We start from the raw sequence: 6050 nt of genomic DNA, 5'->3' as shown, positions 1-6050 counted from the left end.
TAAATATGGTGTTCTTTCCCCAAGTTACTTTTTCAAAGATATCTGGAAGCATCAGCTTTCTTTGTCCACTTTGCATAACCTGTGGCTTTGGTTTCCAGTTTTATTCAGACATAACTGATATATAACGCTGTGTAAGTGTAAGGTATACAGAGTGACCATTTGATACACTTGTGTGCTGCAGAAGGGCTACCTCACTTAGGTTAGGTAGCACCTCATCCCTTCACATAGTTACCATTTGTGTGTGTGTGTGTGTGTGTGTGTGGTGAGATATTTTAAGATCTATTCTCTGAGGAACGTCCAAGTGTATGATTCAGTCACCAGCTGTACATTACATCCCAGAAATTACCCATCATGTAAGTGGAGGTTTGTGACCTTTGAGCATCTCCACCCATCCCATCCTCCTTTGCCCCCGAAACCCCCATCTGCCTTCTAATTCCTACATCTGAATCTCAGAATTTTTAAATCCTTAACTCTCCTGTTTTACTTTGTGATTATTTCTTATACCCTCAAGGATCCCTTCACAATGAACTCCTATTTAGACTCTCAATCTGCACATTTTGATGAAGACAGGGAGGCAATAAGTAAAAATCAATTTGATTTGTAAAAAGGAAGTCAAGAAAATGTTGCCGTTTCCCAGCACAAACACTAAAAACACATCCCTAGCTTTGGAACACAAGAATCAACAGCACAAACAATAATGTTAACAAAGAAAAAGGACCCAGTAAATCTTATCTTTCACTGTCAACAAAATCTTGAACTATTCTCATTTAATGCTCTGAACTCTAACGATATTCTGACATTGAATTACTTTCATTTCCATAACTGGAGCCAGCTGGAGTTATGACCTTTTTTCTTTTTATTATGGAAGTTTTAAGCGTATCTCACACTTGGAGACTGTAAACCTCCCCACTGCTACCTACTGCTTCAGTGTGAACAATTACCATCATTTCCCTCATTTTATCTCACATTGCTCTACTTCCTAGTTTTTAATTTCTTTTTAGGCAGGCTCCACACCCAGCACAGAGCCCAGCACCGGGCTTGATCTCATGACCTTGAGATCAAGACCTGAGTTGAAATCAAGAGTCAGATGCTTAATCACCTGAGCCACACAGGTGCCCCTAGTTTTTAAAAATTTTTAAAGCAAATCTCAAACACCATTTTTTATATAAATATATCTCTAACAGATGACTTTTTTTAGCATAACCACGTTATTATCACACCTTAAAAATTAACCATAATATTTAATATCATCTTGTATATATTTCATAATTAAACGTCTCCAGGGTTCTCAAAAAATCTCTTTTTCATTGTTGGTTTGTTCCAATCAGATTCCCCATAAGGGGTGCACGCTGCCTTTGGTTGTTATGTTGGAGGCATTCTGAATTATCACGGCAGATACTGAAATGAGAGGTGTATAAGGGTGTACAGGTATTTTCTCTGATTAGGTAACTTATTAAGAATTCTACAGAATACATGACAAGACATTTCTCCCTTCCTTCTTAAACAATGGGAGGGAGGAAAATTTCCCCTCCACCTTCTGAGGGTCCCTGGCTGGGTCTGAAAATTAAGATGACGGAGACAGAATAACAAGAGGAAAGCACACGCAGTTATTTAATATAAATTTTACATGACACGAAGAAATAAGGCCCAAAGGAATGACTGAACCCCAGTGTTCTGACCATGTGCTGGGTCTGATGATGAGTGGGCGTGAAAGGAGGGATGAGGCAGAGAAAGAGCTAAGTGTCCCGATCTCATGAAACTGGAAGGCTTTTCATGTGATTGAGATTCTTCTCAGCATCCCTTTGCCTTTGGAGCCAGGGTGCTCCTTTTGTCCTGCATGGGAAGTGGTCCTCGCATGGGAGGGGCTGTGCCCGCATCAGGGAAGAAGGAGGGGAAGGTCAGAGTGATATTCCTGCTTCCGCTTTTGTCTCAAACTCCTTCAGCTTCAAATATCAGTCTGCCAAGGTGGCATAGTTGGGTGAGCTCATCCTGAGCCTGTGCAAGAGAAAACAAAAAACCATAGTATCACCAAAATATGGCCCCTCTTTTTATTTTTTATAACTGCCAACACAGTGCGCACTGATTTTCACATTCTGCTTTTATCAGCTGATGTTAGACCAAACCAATTCTCTGTTGCCAGTGTCTGTATAATTATCATTTGTAACAGGTGCACATTATTTCACTGTCTTGGCCACTATTCTATTGCTTTAGCATTTTTGTAGCATTTGCTCAATCCATATGAAGTATTAGAAGGGGAAATGCTAGCCAAGGCTGAAAATGTTTGGCACCTCCCCCAACACACCCCCCTCCACATTTAACCCTGTGTTTGACGGGCTTATTGGTCTATAGAGGAAAAGAAGTACAAGGCAGAGAGGGGCATGGGGAGTGGAGAGAAGGTGGTGGTTTGCCTGGGATATGTTTGAGAGGATTGTTTTTCCTCGGGAAACCGTGTGTTTACCTGAAATTAGTTCTTGTTATAGAAGAAATCCAAACTGCCAGTTTTGTGTGTCTACTGCAAGCCTGGAGCGTGCGGGCTCCAATCAGCAAATAATGGGTATAAACCACGCTCTTCTGTGCAGAGGGGTGGCCTCTGCTCTGACCCCAGGAGGGATGAATGAGTGACGGGCGTGGAGCTCCAGATTTACAGAGAGTCAAAGTATTTCATGTCAAGCAATGTGATATCTCATTTATCGTTAACTAATCTTCCTAGAATTATCTTGTGCCCAATGACCAAGTCTTGCCAGGTATGATATGCAGGGAAAATCATCACTACATGAATGGTGGCAAATATTGTACTCTGTATAAAATAAAGTGGGGTATTGACAAGGATCATAAGCTGAGTGCCCTTTGTGGTGACAATTGTAAGCAATAATATTTAGATTCATTATTTTTTAAAGATTTTCCTTTGTTTAAAAAAAAAGATTTTATTAATTTATTTGAGAGAGATAGACTGAGCAAGAGAGAGAGAGAGAGAGCATGAGCAGAGGGAAGGGGCAAAGGGAGAGAGAGGAGCAGACTCTCCACTGAGCAGAGAGCCTGATGCGGGGCTAGATCCCCGGACCCTGAGATCATGACCTGTGCCGAAGGCAGACATTTATCCAACTGAGACACCCAGGCCCCCAAGATTTTCTTTTTAAGTAGTTTCTACACCCAATGTGGGGCTTGAACTCAGAACCCTGAGATCAAGGGTCGCATGCTCCACCGACTGACCAACCAGACACCCTGATAATAATGATTTTTACTGTTACCAAAAATTTTTTTTCTAGGAATGTTTTGTGCATACAGATGTTTTTGGCTGAAATTTTTCTTTAGATTTGATTTTTAGGAACTGGACTATTGGATCTCAAATGAGACATTTTTTAAGAGAGAGAAAAGAGAGGGAGAGAGAGAGTCATGTTCTTTTTCAAAAGAATGATGCTGATCACGTAGATCACAAATGTAAATAAAAATCTGCAGCCTTATTTATATGCTAGCCACGGAGATTTTAAACAGCAGGCACACAGAAGTTTGGAGAAAGAAACACTGAAAATATTTCCGTCACACCCTGAGTGCTTGAAATGAAACCTCTCTAGTACCTCTCTGTAATTCCATTTTAACAATAGGAACATTGACAATAGAATTAATTAACTCAGTTGGGAGGGACCTACACAGTGGAAGCTCCCAGAGAGGGTCAGATGAAGGGAGACCAGCAGACTGCAGGAGGATGGAGAAATGGCCCAAGTCCAGGAGTGGTTCAGGATCTTGCATATTAGTATTTTGAATCTGCAAAATCTAGCCCAACTAGAAAAACCTCAGAAGTCACATAGTGATATCATTTTTATTTTCTAAAGCAACAATGAACAGTCCTGCAATATCAGCATAACTGAGCCAGCGTAATTAAGAAGCTTACGAGTGAGGCAGACAGGTGGCACAGTTTGCATTCAGATTCACACAATTCCAGCCATGAGCATAATTGATGTTTGCTCAGGAATATTGAGCTATGTCACAGAATCTGTGAGACGATGCTTATCTGACAGCTATAAGAAGTGCCAAGTCAAGTACTAGGCAAAAAAATATGTTCCAGACAGTAACAGATGTTCTCAGATCAAATATTTCTCTACAAAATCATGTAGGAGAATCAACTGATAAAACAGCAGAGACTATTTCAGTGGCTCGCATCATGGTAAACACACACACACACACACACACACACATCAAGAAGAAGCCTCTTGAAACTGAGTTCAGTTTCCCCACCTGCAGTAGGCAGGCTGAGGTACCCTCATTTCTGAAGTCCAAGCTCTAGAAGCAGTTCTGGGCAGAGGTAGGGCTGTTGTTCCAGAAGCGACTGTTTTCCCAACAGGGATAGATTAGAAGAAGTTTTACCAAAGAAAGGAGCCAGAAGAAGAAAACACATGAAAAAAAAGGAAGAAAAGCAAGCAAGAATGAAGAGTATAATGCGGGGTGGGGAAGGACTCTGGGATAATTGTTTGACTTAGTTATCCTCTCAGAGCTGGGATGCCTTTTGAAGGGAAAGATATTATTGTCCCACCTAACACTCTTTGGGACCACTAAAATTTCATGGCATGTGGAATTTTTGCAAAGTTTTGGGTGAGAAACCAGGAATCACACAAATTTGGCATTCATGGGTAGGCATTTTGACAGAGCCATGAGGTCCCTCCCCCACCTCAGGACCTCCTCTTCCTTCTACCAGTCACCCAGGCTTGAAACTCAGCTCCTTCCTTCAAGAAATCTGTCTCTCTAAGCTCGTGAATGCTCAAGATGTTCCTGAAGATGTGGGTAGGAGGCCCAGGGAGGGGGACTTAGCCACCTTTCTGGCCCATCCTCCTCTTCTCTTTCCTCTCACTTTTTCTCCTCTTCCTTGAGTGACAACCAGAAGCTCCAAATTCCTCCCCCAACCCTGGCACAGCAGTGGACTCTGCCCCACTCCATCTGTGAATCTGCTCATCCTAACGGGTCAGGCTCTGCTGCCCGTGGTTTCCTGTTTGTGGGAACATTCTCCTAGGGGCCTCCACAGGCCTGGGACCTTAAAACTCACTGCCAGTCATGGGGTTTCTGGATTGTTCTGCATCACCCAGTTTCTCGAACCAAAACCTGGGATGGGAGGTTTCCCTTTTCAGCTTCCTCTTCTTCAGGACTCTGTTTGCCATATAGCATTAAGCCGCTAGACAAATCTGTCTCAAGTATCATTCCAGCAACCCCATCCATAACTGTTACCCCTCATTGTCCTTTCTATTTCTCTGTAGCATGAATCACCATCCAACCTAAGACAGCTTCGCTGGCTTTTTGTGATCCCCCTCCTCCGGTCCGCCCCCAGCCCCCAGTGTGAGCTCCATGAAACAGAGACCTCATAGGTTCTGTTTCTTAATCTAGTCTCAGCTCCTGGACACGTGCATGCCCCATTGTAGGAACCCCACAAGTACTTATCGGATATCGAGTTAATTTAAGATCTCAGTAATAAGTGGCAGATTCAGGATTTAAATTCAAGCAATCTGACCCAAGATACCTTAATATTTGTCCTTAGTGAGATTTCAGGTACCAAGGAACATAGCATCCATGAGCTTCAGGTAAGATACATTTTGGAAAGAACCACGCACATAGGGGAAGCCATTATTAGGTCACAATAAGTCTATGAAAGATCACATAGACACACTTGGGATAAGCAAAAAAAAAATGAAACTATTTTGTAACATTTATAGATGACAACTTCATATGCTACCAAAAGGAAACCCAACTTCTTGAAAATCCATGCAATGGTTTTGAATATTATCAGAAAATGCCATGTGATGAAAGTTTTGAAGGGAAACACAAATCTGTTTATTGACATCTGGGGAAGACACTTATTGAACTTAAACATGAAAATAAACAACTATAACAAAATAAAGAAACACATGATTTCTGCATTTGGTACACAGATGCAAATGGCATTAATCCTTGAGGTTCCCCAGGATCCCACTGATGAAAGGGAAGAAGGAAGTGTGTGTTTCTACCCCTACTTCAGTCTGAACAGGCTGTGGAGGTATGTGCTTTAGTCCAATGCAGAAGAAGAAGAA

Source organism: Lutra lutra, chromosome 3 (assembly GCF_902655055.1).
Source record: "Lutra lutra chromosome 3, mLutLut1.2, whole genome shotgun sequence".
In the NCBI taxonomy this organism is placed as follows: Eukaryota; Metazoa; Chordata; class Mammalia; order Carnivora; family Mustelidae; genus Lutra; species Lutra lutra.
Note: the sequence above shows the minus strand (reverse complement) of the source record.